Source organism: Heterodontus francisci, chromosome X (assembly GCF_036365525.1).
Source record: "Heterodontus francisci isolate sHetFra1 chromosome X, sHetFra1.hap1, whole genome shotgun sequence".
Classification (NCBI taxonomy): Eukaryota; Metazoa; Chordata; class Chondrichthyes; order Heterodontiformes; family Heterodontidae; genus Heterodontus; species Heterodontus francisci.
The window spans coordinates 17,062,512-17,082,533 of NC_090421.1; the positions used below are offsets into that span (position 1 = coordinate 17,062,512).

At 44.2% G+C, this 20,022-nt stretch overlaps 1 protein-coding gene across 3 annotated transcripts in view; it reads right to left on the bottom strand.

The window, feature by feature from the left end:
• LOC137358610 (zinc finger protein 148-like) overlaps positions 1-20,022 on the bottom strand; it is a 245,868-nt gene that overhangs the window by 218,747 nt on the left and 7,099 nt on the right. The gene's annotated exons all lie outside the window — the stretch shown is intronic.

Consider the following 20,022-nt stretch of genomic DNA (forward strand, 5'->3'; position numbering starts at 1 on the left):
GTGCTTCCCTCTTCAGTTGCTCATAACAGCCTCCCATTTTTTTTTTAACTTCCATGAGAAATGAGCAATACAAAGAACAGTACAGCACAGGAACAGCCACTCAGCCCTCCAAGCCTGTGCCAATCTTGATGTCTGCCGAGACTAAAACCTTCTGCACTTCCGGGGCCCATATCCCTCTCTTCCCATCCTATTCATGTATTTGTCAAGATGCCTCTTAAACGTCTCTATCGTACCTGCTTCCACCACCTCCCCCGGCAACAAGTTCCAGGCACTCACCACCCTCTGTGTAAAAAACTTGGCTCGCACATCCCCTCTAAACTTTGCCCCTCTCACCTTAAACCTATGTCCCCTAGTAACTGACTCTTCCACCCTGGGAAAAAGCTTCTGACTATCCACTCTGTCCATGCCGCTCATAACTTTGTAAACCTCTATCATGTCACCCCTCCACCGCCGTCGTTCCAGTGAAAACAATCCGAGTTTTTCCAACCTCTCCTCATAGCTAATGCCCTCCAGACCAGGCAACATCCTGGTAAACCTCTTCTGTACCCTCTCCAAAGCCTCCACGTCCTTCTGTAGTGTGTCGACCAGAATTGCACACAATATTCTAAGTGTGGCCTAACTAAAGTTCTGTACAGCTGCAGCATGACTTGCCAAATATTATACTCTTGGCCCCGACTGATGTAGGCAAGCATGCCGTATGCCTTCTTGACTACCTTATCCACCTGCGTTGCCACTTTGTGACCTGTGGACCTGTACGCCCAGATCACTCTGCCGGTCAATACTCCTAAGGGTTCTGCCATTTACTGCATACTTCCCACCTTCATTAGACCTTCCAAAATGCATTACCTCACATTTGTCCGAATTAAACTCCATCTGCCATTTCTCCGCCCAAGTCTCCAAGGGAATAGGTGGTTTCCCGTTGTCTTACTAATGTATCTTAAAAGAAACACAAGCCCTTTTCCTGAAGGTTCTTCCACCTGTAAGCAGTCCTTGTCCCTCGAGGTTCTAGCTCTTTCGCCGTTGGCCATGGCTCGCAACCTTGAGCATGCAACCTGGGCCAGGGGCGACTCGCGAAAGGCAAGGACAACCGCCCAGAGGTCTCAAATGACTCTGCTACACTGACAGATTTAAGGTAACTGGAAAAAGAACCAGAGGCTACATGAGAATTTTATGGATTGCAGCAAGTTGTGATCAAAAGTGCACCGTCTGAAAGGGTGACGGAAGCAGATTCAATAGTAACGTGCAAAAGAGAATTGGATGAACACGTGAAGGGGAGAAAAAAAATGTACAGGGCTCTGAGGAAAGGGCAGGCGAGTGGGATTAATTTGATAAGTGGCCATTCACCATAGTCCAGGTCTGGCTGATTGACTGAGAATGCTAGAATTCAGCTTCAAACCATCTTATGTTCTGCAGCCCCATAAAAAAAAACTCATCCCAAACAATACCACTGCCTCTACATTTTTATTTAATAGTTGATATAAAAATATAAAGACTTGTATTTGATGTCAAAAACTGTTTGTAAATGTTCTGCCTGGTATTCCCGTGCACTCCGGGTACCATGGGCTGGATTTATTTGCACCACAAGCAGGTTGGGCCAGATTTTTGATTGGTCCCCTTGCTACACAGTTTGTCTGGAATGTGTCATTTTATCCTGCCTTTGGTAGAGTTATTCAAGGTCTCTGCATTGTGTAATTTGATCCAGCCATGGTCACAGGCAGGCTCCAGAGCTCACAATGCAAACACTTTTTACTGCTTTCACATGCGCCGCTCCAGTTGGAGGATGGGCTCGGCTCCATCCCCAACATAGGTGCACATATGCAACAATCATTCCCAATAAATGCAACCCTCGAACATACAACCAGAATGTGTCGACAACAGCTGGAAATCATCACTTTGGGGTAAATTTGCAACTCAAATTTTCAACTCCAGGCAGAGCGGTACATCTACAGCAGGGAAACTTGCAAATACTTCCAACATTAAATAACCAATTTCATTGAAAGTTTTTTTTTTGCAGGGTATCATGTTTTAATCTGTTTGTTAGATTTTTTAAAATATATTTATGCTCAGGATGTGACTGATCCTGGCAAGGCCACATTTATTACCCATCTCAAGTAACTGAGTAGGTGGTGCGAGGCCTTCTTCTTGAACGACTGCAGTCCCTACAGTGACATTTCTAGCTGTACACACTCACCTGAGTGAAGGAGGAACATGCTGGTCAAAAACAGTGCGAACAAATTATGAGTGATTTTATTGGTTGGTTTCGTAATATTTGTTGGCTTGTGAATTGTAGTCTTGAAGGAAAAAAAAGTGGAGATTTGACCTCTAGTTACTTGATCCTCATTGGTATATTCTGTTGCTTCTGTTCACATTTAATCAGGAGGATATTTGATTGGTTCTGGGATCAGTAAGTATGGAAGGGTAGCTGAAGATGAGGGAAAGAATCCTGGTTATCACACTTCTCCACTGCACTTCAAACATCACATTGAAATGTCTGTGGCACATTTCAACAAAAGGAGACACACAAACAAATTCTCCAGGATCGCAAAATATCACAGCCTCATTGTCTGCAGTCTTTCAGCTGATCTAATAAAAGCATCCAGTGTTTTCTCAACAGCATTTAGACTTTGTAACCTTAAAAGCACATACTCCTGTACTTCAGAACAAAATTCATACATTGTTTTATAAAACAATGAATCTTCTGACTAATCTTGAACAATGCTGATCCTCAATCCCACACTGATGGCAGCTGCTAATGGACCCACCATCCATTATCAGTAAAATGATTTTTCTGAGCTGAGACCCACAAAGCATTTCTACAGCATACTAGCAGGAAAATAAATGTACAACTTTTTATTAATGTATTGTAGAAATACTTCTCTTCCGTCCCCCACCCAACACTAATCAAAGTCCTGGACTAACCTTTCTCTTAGAGTCCTGTCAAGTATATTGACATGGAGGTCCCAGACACCTCTCAGACTTAGCAAAGAGCATGAGCAGTGGCTTCCATGTTTGCAGCAAAATGCAAATAGACAGCATGACGGAGCATGGATTTTAAAAATCAAGTTGTCTTTCCACACTCTGGGACTCGGTACAGTGGGCTATCACACTATCCTTTCACCCTCTGGGACAATGAAACCCAGCCTTCTCTGCTTTAGTGGTCTACCCAGCGAACCTTAGAAGGTACTGTTAGGGGCCAGTAACAGTACTACTTGATAGAGGGGACAAAGAGGCAACTCCTTTGACAGCACCTTCCAAACCAGTGACCTCTATCACCTAGAAGGACAAGGGCAGCAGACACATGGGAACACCACCACCTACAAGTCCTCTTCCAAGCCACACACCATCCTGACTTGGAACTATATTGCTGTTCCTTCACTGTTGCTGGGTCAAAATCCTCAAACTCCCTTCCTAACACACTGTGGGTGTACCTACCCCACATGGAATGCAGCGGTTCAAGAAGGCAGCTCACCACCACCTTCTCAAGGACAATAAATGCTGGCCTGGCCAGTGACACTCACCTCACCTCAGGAATTCAGTTCATTTGTTTGGAAACAGAGTCAACGTTTCAGTTTGATGACCTTTCATCAGGCCATTGAAAGGTCCTCAAAGGTCAACAACCTTAAACGTTAATTGTTTTTCTCTCTACACAGATGCTGCCTCACCTGCTGAGTATTTTCAGCATTTTCTATTATCTTTTGTTGAAACAAAAGGAGGCAAAGAGACTTTCGCTGCTGCTAATCACAGGCATGATAACAAGAAGTCTTGTCCAACTGAGTACGGATTTATAAAAAAAGTTGTAAAATTCTCAAATGAGACATACCTGACACGAGTCATTTTACTATTTCAATCTCCCATTTGTAAAGTCTTTGGCGAAGAAGCAAAGAAACTGACAAATCTTGCTCAATGAAGGGAATCTCCCTTCTACCCTTCAACTCCTGTTGATGCACAGATTGCAGACTGGCAAATACATGCTCAGAATGCACAGATGGGGTTCAAAACTTTCCAGTCGGAGCCCATGCTTTTCAGACAGGCTGAGGTCTTGAAACTAAAACTTTAAGGAAGGCATTAAAAGACACTAAACAATTTGGCGGATCAATTTGATCAGTTTTAGGATTTCCTAACATTTCAGAGTATCTTTCCACCAGTAGGTTTCTTGTGTTGAAGAAAAGGATGTCTTCCCTTATCCTGCAAGAATCCTGAGCCTGCTTTATTCCAAAAAGATTTTGAAACAAACTGGTGATTTTAATCCTGCAAAATTTCATTTAAAATATTAATTACTCCTATTATAAACTGCTGATTTAAACAGCACATTAACAGCAGCTATGATTTCTTTGTTAACAGAAAGCAAAACACAGATTGTTTATTGAAAATGTACTCTATTCTTTAATGAAAAGGTTGAAGAGGATTTCAAGTTCTTTCCCAAATGATGAAAAACCTAGATGGAAGATGAATAGAATTATTGCAGTGTTCCTTATTTACATGTTCCCATCACAACAAGCCTCTCACCTTTTCATTTTAGTTGAAAAGTTTGAACCATTTTTGAGGCTTAAGGATATTTTTTGATGCATTCTTAGAGTTTGAGCATTTTATACAGCAACTGGTTTGTTTACAAATTTTTTTTTATTAAAGACTGAGCTTCACAGGCTGCCAGCGTCCGTTTCTGCTGTAACTGTCCCTACGCCTTCAAAAGGGCTTTTTTTTTTAAGGTTTCAGGTCTCATCTCTGACTCTTGGTGTGGGCTAGCCCACACCTGACCCCTTTGCTGTCCTTCTCAATCTACTGCCCTACTAAGTTCCCCTCTTCCCACGACACTGATAATATATGCCCACTTAAAGACTGCTGGAGTCTTGTCACCACCTGCTTCATTCACTGGCTTGGCAGCCCAATTGTGCTCCCTAACTTCAGTGCTCCCTATCCCACCTGTTGGCCTAAGCCCCACTCTTTCTCTGCTTCCTTCATCCATTACTTTGGCTCCAATATCTTTGTGGCCATCCTACTTCTGCGTCCTCCTTCACCCCATTCCATAGCTCCTTTTGTCCCATCCACTCTCTTGCTCCATTTCAGCAACTTCACTCCACTCCTCTGGGTGCCTCTTTCTGCTCCTGCATGGATCCTCTTATTTCAACCCTTCTCTCACCAATGCTTAATATCCATTATTCATCAAAGTCTGCTGCTCTGTTTGCATTTATTTCAAGCATGTGTTATTTTATTGTAAACTTTTTAGTTTGATTGAGCCATTTGTACTAGTGATGCCCTCCCACTCGTAGTTGGATTTTGTCCTGGTGATAATAGGCAAATCCCAGTTCCACACTATTGGCCTAACTCAAAATAGTCCCCAATCCCATTCTACAGTCTAGCGCCAACATCCCTCCTTCCCAATACCTACTACCCACTGATATCCAAACTATTTACTGTTGCTAAAAATCCATTAACCTTCCAAATGCCTATTATTCCCTATCAAAACTTTTCACTCCTCCCTCAGCCATATTTTTCCCCCACCCTCAACATTTCATCACACCCATACCCACTACCCTGCCCCCAAATTCTACTCACTTCCAACCTAGCACCAGTCACCTCCAATTACTCACTACTGACAGTACTCCATTGCCTCTCAGCTACTCATTACTTGCACCCTTCATCACTTTTTACTCTACCCCAACCGATTACCCATACCAAACATGTTCCACCCCAATCTACCATCACACTACATTGCACAATAACCTCTTCGACACACCACACCCATCACTTATCACTAATACCACGCCATGTCCACTTCTTTATAAAAACACAATATCCTCTGACTTCCTATCAGCATGCAAGCTATCCACTAGCAATGTATGAAATGTCCTGCATCGAGAAGAACAGCAAACACTTGCTGCTCGTCACACTTATTCTGTGCGCAATACTGCGATGTCTGGGTTGGGTACTTATCAATGTACTTATCCTTCAACCAACCATTCAAACACTGGGTGGTGCTGCTACTTTGCTGTGTTGCTCCACGTGTAGAGGTAAGTATGCTTCTTTTGTAAATCCCAGTTCCCTTCAGAAATTCCAATACATTTTGTTTTAATTTAGGTTAGTTTTCTTTCCCACTGCCACCAGAAAGTTTTATTTCAATTTTAACCCAATAGTTAAATTTGCTCCACAGGCCTCGTCTGCCTTCCTCTACTCTCTACCTGCCCATCTTGGCACTGCTCCCCAGCTCCAGCTTCCACCTGGGCCTATTATTGGCCACACACTTTCCATTCATGTGTCTGGCCACTTCCTGCTGGGGTCCAGATCTAATCTTTCCCAGGGCACAGTGCCAACTGCATGCCCTCATTCTATCACCCACCCAGTTCCAGGTCATCACCTATCTTCACCAGTGAATAGTGGGGTGGCGCAAGGATCAGTGCTGGGGCCTCAGCTATTTACATTCGATATTAATGGCTTGGATAAAGAGACAATGAGTAATGCATCTAAGTTTGCTGATGATACAAAGCTCAGTGGAAAGGTAAGATGTGGGGAGGACATAGAGAGGCTGCAAAGGGATACAGACAAGGAACGCACAAAGTTAATATGCAGGTGCAGCAGGCTGTTAGGAAGGCAAATAGCATGTTGGCCTTTATTGCAAGGGGATTCAGGAATAAAGAAGTCTTACTAAAAGTTGTACAGGGCTTTGGTGAGACCACACCTGGAATACTGTGTACAGTTTTGGTCTCCACATTTAAGAAAGGATATACTTGCACTGGAGGCGGTGCAGTGAAGATTTACTAAATTGGTCCCTGGGATGAGGAGATTGTCCTCTGATGAAAGGCTGAGTAAAATGGGCCTATGTTCTCTGGAGTTTAGAAGAATGAGAGGTGATCTAATTGAGACATAAAAGATTCTGAAAGGGCTTGATAGGGTAGAAGTTGAGAGATTGTTTCCGTTGGTCGGGGAATATAGAACGCGGGGGCACAGTCTCAGGATAAGGGACCAATCATTCAGGACTGAGGTGAGGAAAAATTATTACACTCAAACGGTTGAGACTCTTTGGAATTCTCTCCCCCAGAAGGCTGTGGATGCTCCATCGTTGAATACATTTAAAGCTGCGATAGACAAATTTTTGGTCTCATACAAACATACATAGGAATTAGGAGGAGTAGGTCACTCGGCCCTTCGAGCCTGCTCCGCCATTCAATAAGCTCATGGCTGAATTCATTACTCCACATTTCCACCTACCCCCGATAACCTTCCACCCCCTTGCTTATCAAGAATCTATCTACCTCTGCCTTAAAAATTTTCAAAGACTCTGCTTCCACTGCCTTTTGAGGAAGAGAATTCCAAAGACTCACGACCCTCAGAGAAAAAAAATTCTCATCGGTCTTAAATGGGCAACCCCTCATTTTTAAAGTGACCCCTAGTTCTAGATTCTCGCACAAGGGGAAACATTCTTCCCACATCCATCCCGTCAAGACCCCTCAGGATCTTATGTTTCGATCAAGTTACCTCTTACTCTTCTAAATTCCAGCGGATACAATAATATAAAAGCAAAATACTGCGGATGCTGGAAATCTGAAATAAAAAACAAGAAATGCTGGAAATACTCAGCAGGTCTGGCAGCATCTGTGGAGAGAGAAGCAGAGTTAACATTTCAGGTCAGTGACCCTTCTTCAGAACTGTATCCAGCGGATACAAGCCTAGCCTGTCCAATCTTTCCTTGTAAGACAGCCCACCCATTCCAGGTATTAGTCTAGTAAACCTTTTCTGTACTGCCTCCAATGCATTTACATCCTTCCTTAAATAAAGGAGATCAATACTGCACACAGTACTCCAGATGTGGTCTCACCAATGCCCTGTATAGCTGAAGCATAACCTCACTACTTTTGTATTCAATTCCCCTTGCAATAAACTATAACATTCTATTAGCTTTCCTAATTATGTGCTGAACCTGCATACTAACTTTTTGCAATTCATGCACTAGGACACCCAGATCCCTCTGCATCTCAGAGCTCTGCAATCTCTCACCACTTAGATAACATGCTTCTTTGGACAATTTCCCACTTTCCCACATTATACTCCATCTGCCAGGTCTTTGCCCACTCACAACCTATCTATACCCCTTTGTAGCCTCCTTATATCCTCTTCACAACCTACTTTCCTAGCTATCTTTGTGCCATCAGCAAATTTAGCAACCATACCTTCAGTCCCTTCATCTAAGTCATTTATATAAATTGTAAAAAGTTGAGGCCCCAGCACTGATCCCTGTGGCACACCACTCGTTACATCTTGCCAACCAGAAAATGACCCATTTATGCCTACTCTGTGTTTCCTGTTAGCTAGTCAATCTTCTATCCATGCCGATATGTTACTCCTTCCACCATGAGCTTTTATTTTTTGCAATAACCTTTGATGTGGCATCTTATCAAATGCCTTCTGGAAATCTAAGTACAATACATCCACTGATTCCCCTTTATCCACAGCACATGTAACTCCCTCAAAGAATTCCAATAAATTGGTTAAACATGATTTCCCTTTCACAAAACCATGTTAACTCTGCCTGATTACCATGAATTTTTCTAAATGCCCTGCTATAACGTCTTTAATAATAGCTTCTTACATTTTCCCTAATCAGATGTTAAGATAACTGGCCTGTAGTTTCCTGCTTTCTGTCTCCCTCCCTTTTTGAATAAAGGAGTTACATTCGCTATTTTCCAATCTAACGGAACATTACCCGAATCTAGGGAATTTTGGAAAATTAAAACTAACACATCAACTATCTCACTAACCATTTCTTTTAACACCCTAGGAGGAAGTCTCACAGGGAATCAAGGGATATGGGGAGCAGGCAGGAAAGTAGAATTGAAGCCCAAGATCAGCCATGATCATACTGATTCTGCTCCTATTTCTTGTGTTCTTGTGAAACTAGATTTGCTTTTAGAGCACTTACAATGCTATGGTGTATCCATTGAGCCATAAGGGAGTGGCTGCAGGGGTCAAGTGGATGGGAGGAGATGACATTGAGGTTCACAGCATAGTTCAAAGGGGTAATGAAAGCTGGTTACAGAATGGTCACAGCACAGGAGGCCGCCATTCGGCCCATCGGGTCTGCAAGAGCAATTCAGCTAGTCCCACTCCACTGCCCTGTAACCCTGTACAATAGTTTACTTCAAGTGCTTATACAATTCTTTTTTGAAAGCCATGATTGAATCTGCCTCTCAGGCAGTGCATTCCAGATCCTAACCACTCGTTGTGTAAAACTGTTTTCCTCATGTCACCTTTGGTTCTTTTGCCTTTCACCTTAAATCTGTATCGTCTGGTTGTCGACCCTTCCACCAATGGGCACAGTTTCTCTCTATCTACTCTGTCCAGACCCATCATTTTGAGCACATCTATCAAATCTCCTCTCAACCTTCACTTCTCTCAGAACCACAGCTTCACCAATCTGCCCTCGTAACTGAAGTTCCTCATCCCTGAAACCATTCTTGTGAATCTTTTCTGCATCCTCTCTAAAGCTTTCACATCCTTCCTAAAGTGCAGTGCCCAGAACTGGACACAATACTCTAAGTTGAGGCCAAACCAGCATTTTATAAAGGTTCACCATAGCTTCCTTGTTTTTGGACCCAATGTCTCTATGAAACCCAGGATCTGTATGCCATTTTAACCGCTTTCTCAACCTGCCCTGCCACCTTCAACAATTTATGCCAGGTCTCTCTGCTGCACCCTCTTTAGAATTGTATCCTTTTCTTTGCCTCTCCTCGTTCTTCCGACCAAAATTTATCACTTCACATTTCTCTGCATTAAACTTTGAAGTCAAAAAATTAGTGTTGGAAGATTAAATTTCACACACCATCAAGAAGCAGCACCATGACAGAAAACAGTAGCCACAGACTCTACAAATGTAGTTGCAATGATTTACTTGTTCAGAGAGCGTTATTGGCAAGAATTGGAGGCAGGTTTCTTCAGGTGACATGAATGGCAGATTTGTTCTGATAAAGGATGATATCCAAAACGTTAACTGGTAGCCACGGCCCGGAGATGTGCCATGAGTCCGCCGATTCCACCAGCCTGGCTATGTCCCCTTGAAGTTTATTGCTATCCTCCTTACAGTTCACAATACTTCCAAATTTTGTGTCATCTGCAAATTCTGAAATTGTGCCCTGCACACCCAAGTCTAGGTTATCAATACGAATCAAGAAAAGCAGTGACCCTAATACTGACCCCTGGGGAACCCCACTATATACCTTTCTCCATTCCAAAAAACAACCCTTCACCATGACTCTCTGTTTCCTGTCACTCAGCCAACTTCGTATCCATGCTGCTACTGTCCCTTTTATTCCATGGACTTCAGCTTTGCTGACAAGCCTGTTATGTGGCACTTTATCAAACGCCTTTTGGAAGTCCATGTACACCATATTAACCACATTACCCTCATCAATCCTCTCAGTTACCTCATCAATAAGCTCAATCAAGCTAGTTGAACACAATTTGCCTTTAACAAATCCATGTTGGCTTTCCTTTATTAATTTACATTTGCCCAAGCAACTGTTAACTTTTAGAAACAATATCTGGGACAAAGTTTTCTCCCCACTGACGTTAAACTGACCAGTCTGGAGAAACTGGGCTTACCCTTACACCCTTTCTTGAACAAGTTATTTATTTATTTTTAAATGTGTAACATTTGCAAATCTCTGGTCCTCTGGCATAACTCCAACATTCCCCCCCCCCCCACCCCATATCTAAGGAAGATTGGAAGATTATGGCCAGCGCCTCTGCAATTTTCACCTTTACTTCCCTCAGTATCCTCAGATGCATCCCATCCAGTCCTGGTGACTTACTAACTTTAAGTACAGCCAGCCTTTCTAATACCTCCTCTTGATCAATTTTTAGCCCACCCAGTGTCTCAACTACCTCCACTTTCACCATGACTTTGGCTAGGAACGGGAGTGGCAAGGGCTGCACTAGACCAAGGTAGAGTGAGAAAACAAGAGGAATGGAGAGAAGGCAGAGGAAGCACGTCATGCAGAGCTTCAGGCTACACTTTCCTCTGCACCAGCCTTCAGAAAATTAGGCCTGGAGAATTCAGCTGTTCTATTCCACAGCATCCACCATCTCGTAACTGAAAGCAAAGAAAAAAGAATGGGACAGAGACAGAAACAAAGTTAGGGAGAGAAGCAGAGAGAGACAGAGAAGCACAGACACCAACAGGAAGACAGAGAGACAGGCAAGAGAGAGACTAAACTGTGTGCCATGCCATAGGAGATCCAGTAGTAGTGCATTTAAAGTCTTGCACGTAATGGGCACTTCCTGTTGAAGAGAGAGGGGGCATAAGAATCACAAACAGGGAAAGCAGCTCAAAAAGTACCAAAGAAGAAATTACCAATCTTATAAAGAGTAACCAATCCTGAATAACCAGTCAGGCCAGCCCACCAATAAAAGATGAACCAATCAACTCACTCAAAACAGAGAAAGAATTAACTACCTTCTTTCCCTTAGTAACCGAAATGTCCAAGTAAAGTTTGTAACAAAACAAAAGACTTGAAAATGTTACTTATTTCACATGTAGCTCCAGCACAAAGGAAATACAGATCTATAATATAAAACACTTCTGTACACACTTCCTGTCAACTTAGTCCACTATAAATTCCTATTTATAATAAAACTGCTGATGCAAACAGATCACACTGTAATTCCCCCTTCTTCCACCCAGTGGACGGACCGTATACATAGTTTCCTTCATAAATGTGGACATGGCAATTTGTAATGGGAAAGTAAAAATGAAGACAGAATCAATGACTTACAATGGGGGTGGAATTACAGCTGCACACCCTGGTCCAATCAATTCCCTCCCTTATAACCCCACTTCACCTGAGGACTACACGTGGTCTTGACACCTCATGTGCAACATGTGATCGATCAGTATGAATAAACACCTGAAATGAAAAATAAAGGAACAATCCCTCCACTTATAGCTACAATCAATCCTCCAGCATTTATAGTACTGAAATAAGCAGTTAGCTGCATCACAGGTGTAATCAGCGCACGAGCCAACAGTCAAGCATTAAACAGACTGGAACATTGATTGTAACTGGTGTTTTTTGCTACTGAAATCACTCTCATTTACAACAGTTAGACATTTGTACATTATTGGCATAGTTTACAGCACGTGGTCCAGTGTACATAACAGAGATGCTGATCAATGGGGTGTAAGCCATATATAGTAGCTTACAGCAGCCTGTCCTTGGTGGGTGGTATTGTTTTTCATTGCCGTGACTATCATTTGCAGCAGTCTAAATGTCTGCTGATCTGTTTGGCAGCACAGCTATAATTGTGTGAATTTCCATGCGTAGATGAGGTAGTGCCTGTCCCTGTCACACAATGCCTTGCGCTATACAACAGATGATGTTAACATGTTGACCAGCCATTCACAGTAGGGCAAGAATGAGAATCAGATCTGAGTATTTCTCCTGGTTCAGCCTCACTCAGCAAGAATTTTTCTTTTAAGATTAGGCTTGTTGCTATAGCACTTTTCCCCATATGTGGTCTGCCTGCTGCCAGATTGGTGGGATGCATTTTTCGGCTGTGAGTAGGAGGAAGCCCAGGAATGTGCTCACCCAGTCTGGGTGACCACGATAGGAAGGCCCAGAAGGCAGTGCTAGATCCAACACGGTTTTGCACCTGGTGAGTTTTTTTGGATTCCATGCTGCAATTTTGCCAGTAGGATTGGAACTTTGGGCAGGATCAAAAAATTTGATATATTGCTCCTTCACCACCACAACAAAAGGAACAGAGGTGGTAGGACTGAAGATTGGCTGTAATCTGCCCTTGGTTTAACATTTCGCAGATTGAAACCATGAGTTCTGCCTCATAAAATAGACTCCATTCATGGTCAGATACTGGCCCAGATTTTAGGAACATAGAATCAGGAGTAGGCCATTCAGCCCCTTGAGCCTGTTCCGCCATTCAATGAGATCATGCCTGATCTGTAACCTAACTCCATATACTTGCCTTTGCCCCATATCCCTCAATACTTTGAGTGATAAGGCCATCTCTGATCACTTCCTTGTGTTGCTCTCTACCCACATCCCCCTTCCACGCTGTAACCCTACCTCATTCTGTATCCATCCCAGGAAAAAAAAACTATTTCCTACTCACTTACAACTGTACTTTCAAAATCCCAACTATCTAACCTTCAGCCCTCCGTTCAGCACATTTCTGCAGCTACTGATTGTTCAACCGCACCCTCACCTCCACCTTTGATGCCCTGGTTCCCAATAAAAAGATCAGTCTCTCTCACTCTGGTCATTCCCTCGGTGTGGCCCTCATCTCCGGTCCCATAAGCCCAAGGGATGCAGACATGAAAGGTTACGGCGGACAACTGGTTTAAACATCCACCGGCAGATCTGGTTGAACTACATAAAGCACTTTCAGGTCATGCTCTCATCTGTTAAAACTGCTCACTAACCCAGGATCACCTTGGACTGCAAAGGTAACCCCCAGCTTCTTTTCTCTAATGCATCATCTTGAACCCCTCTCCACTGTATCCTCCACCCTCACCTCCAACAATAAGTGCGAGGAACTCATGGACTTCTTTGCTACTTGGATACAGTCCATTCAATCAGCTGCCTCTGCCACCTCCCTCCCTTCCACTAGTCCACCTGGCCAAACTTCCTCTAAAAACTCCCCCCTGCCCTAGCCCTGAATTCGCATCTTTCTCTAGTTTGTCACCTATTTCCCCTCATACCTCCTCTGAGCTCATCGCATCCATAAGACACACCACTTGTTCCCTCAATCCTATTCCCACTAAACTGATTAACTTCCCCTCCTGGTCCACATGTTCGCCGATATGGTAAACAGCTCTCTCTCCTCAAAAAAACAACCCTTGACCCCAATGTCCTTGCAAACTACCTCCCCATCTCGAACCTCCCTTTCCTCTCCAAAGTCCTTGTCCCCTCTCAAATCCATTCCCATCTTTCCCAGAACTCCTTGTTTGAATCCCTCTAAATCAGGTTTCTGCCCCTGTCACAGTAAGGATACAGCTCTGATCAAAGTTACAAATGACATCCTGAGAGACTGGGACAAAGGTAAACTTCCCCTCCTTGTCCTTCTTGACCTGTCTGCAGCCTTTGACCACACCATCCTCCTCCAAGGCCTCTCCACTGTCATCCAGCTGGGTGACACTGCTCTCACCTGGTTCCATTCTTATCTATCTAATCATATCCAGAGAATCACCTGCAATGACTTCTCTTCCTGCTCCTGCACTGTTATCTCTGGTGTTCCCAAGGACCTATCCTCCTATTTCTCATCGACATCATCCGAATGCACAGCATTAGTTTTCATACATATGCTGACGACACTCAGCTCGACCTCACCACCACTTTTTTTGATATTCTTTCACGGAATGTGGGCGTTGCTGGCTAGACCAACATTTATTGCCTGTCCCTAATTGCCCTTGAGATGGCGGTGGTAAGCCACCTTCTTGAATCGCTGCAGTCTATGGGGTGTAGGTACACCCACAGTGCTGTTAGGAAGGGAGTTCCAGAATTTTGACCCAGCAACAGTGATACATTTCCAAGTCAGGATGGTGTGTGACTTGGAGGGGAACTTGCAGGTGGTGGTGTTCCCATGCATCTGCTGCCCTTGTCCTTCTAGGTGGTAGAGGTCACAGGTTTGAAAGGTGCTGTCGAAGGAGCCTTGGTGAGTTGCTGTAGTGCATCTTGTAGACGGGACACACTGCTGCCACTGTGCGTCGGTGGCGGAGGGGGTGAATGTTTGTGGATGGGGTGCCAACCAAGTGGGCTGCTTTGTCCTGGATGGTGTTGAGCTTCTTGAGTGTTGTTGGAGCTGCACCCATCCAGGCAAGTGGAGAGTATTCCATCACACTCCTGACTTGCGCCTCTTGACTCCTTTACTGTTGCTAAATTATCAGCCTGCTTATCCGACATCCAGTAGATGAGCAGAAATTTCCTCCAAATAAATATTGGGAAGATTGGAGCCATTATTTTCGGTCCCCACACCAAACTCTATTCTCCAGTGACCGACTCCATCCCTCTCCCTGGCAACAGTCAGAGCTCAAGCCAGTCTGTTCGCAACCTTGGCGTCACATTTGACCCAAGAGGAGCTTCCAACCACATATTTGTGCCATCACTATTTCCACCTCCGTAACACAACCAGACTTCATCCATCTCAGCTCATCTGCTGCTGAAACTCTCATCCATGCCTTCGCTCCTCTAGACTTGACTATTCTAACGCACCCCTGGCTGGTCTCCCAGATTCCACTCTCCGCAAACTTGAGGTCATCCAAAAATCTGTTGCCTGTGTCTTAACTCGCGCCAAATCCCGTTCCCCTCTCATCCCTGTGCTCGCTGACCTACATTGGCTCCGGTCAAGCAACATCATGATTTTAAAATTCTCATCCTTGTTTTCAAATCCCTCCATGGCTTTGCCACTCCCTATCTCTAATCTCCTTCAGCCCCACAACCCTCCGAGATATCTGCATTCCTCTAATTCTGGCCTCTTGTGCATGCCTTATTTTAATGGCTCCACCATTGGTGGCCACAAGCTGCCCAGGCCCCAAGCTCTGGAATTCCCTCCCTACGCCTCTCCACCTCGCTTTCCTCCTTTAAGACACTCCTGAAACCCATCTCTTTGATCAAGCTTTTGGTCATCTGACCCAATATCCCCTAATGTGGTTCGGTGTAATACTTTGTTTTATGAAGCTCTTGTGAAGCGCCTTGGGACATTTTTATATTTATACCGCGCCTTTAACATAAGTAGTTGTTGTTAGAGGCCTGCTTTAGGTCGGGGAAAAGAACCCGACCCGAACCTAACTGAGCCACAGTGGACCGAGCCCAACCTGGCCCGAGTCCCTCTGATTTTGCACCGAGCCCTACCAACCCGAACCCACCACTACTCGGCCCAACCCGACCATCCGTTTACTTACCTTCCTGACACCGAATCTGCAAGAAGCTGCAGCGCGTGCACGAGAGGTCATAGTGACGTCACTCACTCACTGCGCAGACTCAGTTTCGTCCCGGACTCCCAGCTCAGGTAAGTTTTCTTATTTTTAAATACTTACCAGCAGAGCACTTACTGTGCGCATCCGGTCCGGCCCGACCCGACTCGATCTGGACTCGGCCCGACCCGAGCCCGCAAGTCGGCCCCGGAAGATGGGCCCGACCCGAACCCGACACGTTGTCGGGTCCTGTCGGGTTCAGGTTGGATAGCAGGCCTCTAGTTGTTGTTCACAAAAACCTATCAATCTCAGATTTAAAATGAACAATTGATCCAACATTTGCCATTTGCGGAAGAGAGTTCCAAACCTCAACCACCCATTGAGTGTTTTTTCCTAATTTCACTCCTGAAAGATCTCACTCTAACTTTTAGACTATGCCCTCTCGCCCTCAACTTCCCAACAAGCAAAACATTTTTTTTTTTTTTTAATTCATTCATGGGATGTGGGCGTCACTGGCCAGGCCAGCATTTATTGCCCATCCCCAATTTCCCTTGGAGAAGGTGGTGGTGAACTGCCTTCTTTAACCACTGCAGTACATGTGGGGTAGGTACACCCACAGTGCTGTTAGGAAGGGAGCTCCAGGACTTTGACCCAGCGACAGTGAAGGAACGGCGATATAGTTCCAAGTCAGGATGGTGTATGGCTTGGAGGGGAACGTGCAGGTGGTGGTGTTCCCATGCATTTGCTGCCCTTGTCCTTCTAGTTGGTAGAGGTCGTGTGTTTGGAAGGTGCCATCAAAGAAGCCTTGGCGCATTGCTGCAGTGCATCTCGTAGATGGTACACACTGCTGCCACTGTGCGTCGGTGGTTCAGGGAGTGTAGTGGATGGAGTGCCGATTAAATGGCTGCCAATTAGAGTACCTACCCATTATCCCTACACTCTGTCTCCTTCCACTCAGCCAATTTCCTAACCAGGTCAATAATTTGTCTTCAATTCTATGAGCTTCAACTTTAGCTAATAGTATCTTACGAGGGGCGTGAGAGCATGCCTTCTGGAAGTCTGTATAAATAGCTACTAAAGACATTCCTCTGTCCACTACTTTAGTCATCTCTTCAAAAAATTCATCAGATTCATCAGGCATGTCCGACCCTTTACAACTGCATGGCGATTCGCTCTGATCAGCTAAAAATTTTCAAGGTGTTAAGTCATTCTCCTTAATTATAGCTGCTCACAATTTCCCGACACCATATGTTAGGCTAACTGGTCCATAATTCCCTGGTTTCCCGCTCACCTTTCTTTTGCTGTGATAACGACGGCAAAGCTGTAAGCATTGGCCACCATGACAGTGCCAGCAACTTCGGGAGTACACATGTGCACAATAGCACAGAAATTCCAAAGCTGCAGGGGGCTATTCTGCATTGCTCCACAGGGTTTGCTCTTTAACTCTGCAACGTCAACATTAACATTATCAGGGAAAACATGGGACTGGTGTGAATATGGCCTAACATTTTACGGCTGGTGTTTCCAGGTGGAAAGAACAACCTCTGTCAGTTCACAAATATTTAATCAGGGCACTGGTGCCAGCAGGACGATTTCAACTGTCAAAATGGCTGCGCTCGCCTCAGATTTATCTAACTTTTTAAAATGATTCTGAATATTTATCTGACTTTTTCAATGACTAAATTTATTTATTTATTTAGATATACAGCACTGAAACAGGCCCTTCGGCCCAACGAGTCTGTGCCAACCAACAACCACCCATTTATACTAATCTGACATTAATCCCATATTCCTACCACATCCCCACCATTCTCCTACCACCTACCTCCACTAGGGGCAATTTACAATGGCCAATTTACCTATCAACCTGCAAGCCTTTGGCTGTGGGAGGAAACTGGAGTACCCGGCGAAAACCCACGCGGTCACAGGGAGAACTTGCAAACTCCGCACAGGCAGTACCCAGATCTGAACCTAGGTTGCTGGAGCTATGAGGCTGCAGTGCTAACCCGACTTTTTAAAAACATGATTGACAACATTTACCTGGCTTTTTTTTTTTAAAATGTTGTTTAAATTTGACTTTTTAAAATGATTGCACTCACCTTTACACAGACTTTTATAAAATTTTGTTCAAATTTCTATTCTGTTGATTTATATGAGTCATAGAGTTATACAGGACAGAAACAGGTCCTTCAGCCTATCGTGTCTGTGCCGGCCATCAAGCACCTAACAAATCTAATCCCATTTTCCAGCACTTGGCCTGTAACCTTGTACGCTATGGCGTTTCAAGTGCTCATCTAAATACTTAAATGTTGTGAGGGTTCCTGCCTCTACCACCACCTCTTCAGGCAGTGTATTCCAGATTCCAATCACCCTCTGGGTGAAAACATGTTTCCTCAAATACCCTCTAAACCTCCTGCCCCTTACCTTAAATCTATGCCCCCTGGTTATTGACCCCTCCGCTAAGGGAAAAAGTTTCTTCCTATCTAACCTATCAATGCCCCTCATAATTTTGTATATCTCAATCATGTCCCCCCTCAGCCTTCTCTGCTCTGAGGAAAACAACCCTAGCCTTTCCAGTCTCTCTTCATAGCTGAAATGCTCCAGCCCAGGCAACATCCTGGTGAATCTCCACTGCACCCGCTCCAATGCAATCACATCCTTCATTTAGTGTGGTGCCCAGAACTGTACACAGCACTCCAGCTGTGGCCTAACTAGCGTTTTATACAGCTCCATCATAACCTCCCTGCTCTTATATTCTATGCCTTTGAAATCCTGCGTACATGCATATGACATTGCAAAAAAATAACTAAACTTTTTAAAAAATCTTTCATGGGAGTTTTCTGCTTGTGTCAAATTTGGCAGATTCACCATGTGTTCTGTCCTTTATGCCCTTGTTAGAGCACGTTGCAGTTACATTGGGGCACATGTAATAAGGGAACTCTCCTGCCTTCCCAGCAAAATTTTCGCCAGGAGCATCATGTTGAGCAAGTGGTTACTTTAGGTCAAGTTCAGTGGTGAGTGCTGTCCTTCCCACTGACCCTAAAATACAGGTCATTGATCAATCAAGCTCTCTCATCCAGACTACTTCTGTTGTGCTTATACTGACTGGGACATGCACATAATGAATCCATATCATTAAAGAGTCAGCTGTGGCTCAGTTGGTAGCACACTTGCCCCAGTTAGAAAGTTGAGGGCTCAAGTCCCACTCCATAGACTTGAACACAAAATGAAGGCCGACACTCCAGTGCAGTACTGAGGGAGTGCTGCACTGTCAGAGGTGCCATATTTCAGATGAACATTAAACCAGGGCCCCGTCAGCCGTCTCAGATGGATGTAAAAGATCCCATGGCACTATTTTGAAGAAACGCAGAGGGGATTTACCCCTGTATGCTGGCCAATATTTATTCTTCAATCAACATCACAAAAGAAACAGATTATCTGGTCATCATCACATTGCTGTTTGTGGGATCTTGCTGTGTGCAAATTGGCTGTCACGTTTCCTACATTACAACAGCGACTACACTTCAAAAGTACTCCATTGGCTGTAAAGCACTTTGGGACATCCTGCAGTCGTGAAAGGCACTGTATAAATGAGTGTCTTTTTTTCTCTCAGATGGTCCTAATAGTAGTCATGGTGCTATTCCTGACTAGTATTTATCACTCAATAAACACCATTAAAAACAGATTATCTGGTCATTTACATCACAGCAGTTTGTGGGATCTTGCTGTACACAAATTAGTTGCTGCGTTTTCTTAAATTACAATAGTGACTACACTTCAAAAGCAATTCTTTCGCTGTGAAGTGCTTTGGGACATTGAAGGTCTACTTCTGTGCCTATCACCTTTCAGTCCCTCAAGCCTGCTCTGCCATTCAATTTGGGGCATTGAGTTTCAGATTGCTACTACCTCGCATTGTGGAAAAAGTGCTTCCTGATTTCCCTCCTAAAAGGCCTCACTCTAATTTTAAGATTACGTCCCCTCATTTCTGATTCCCCCATCGGAGGAAATAGTTTCTCTGTATCGACCCTATCGAATCCCTTTAACATTTTAAACATCAGATCATCCTTCAATCTCCTGTATTTAAGAGAATACAATCCAGGTTTATG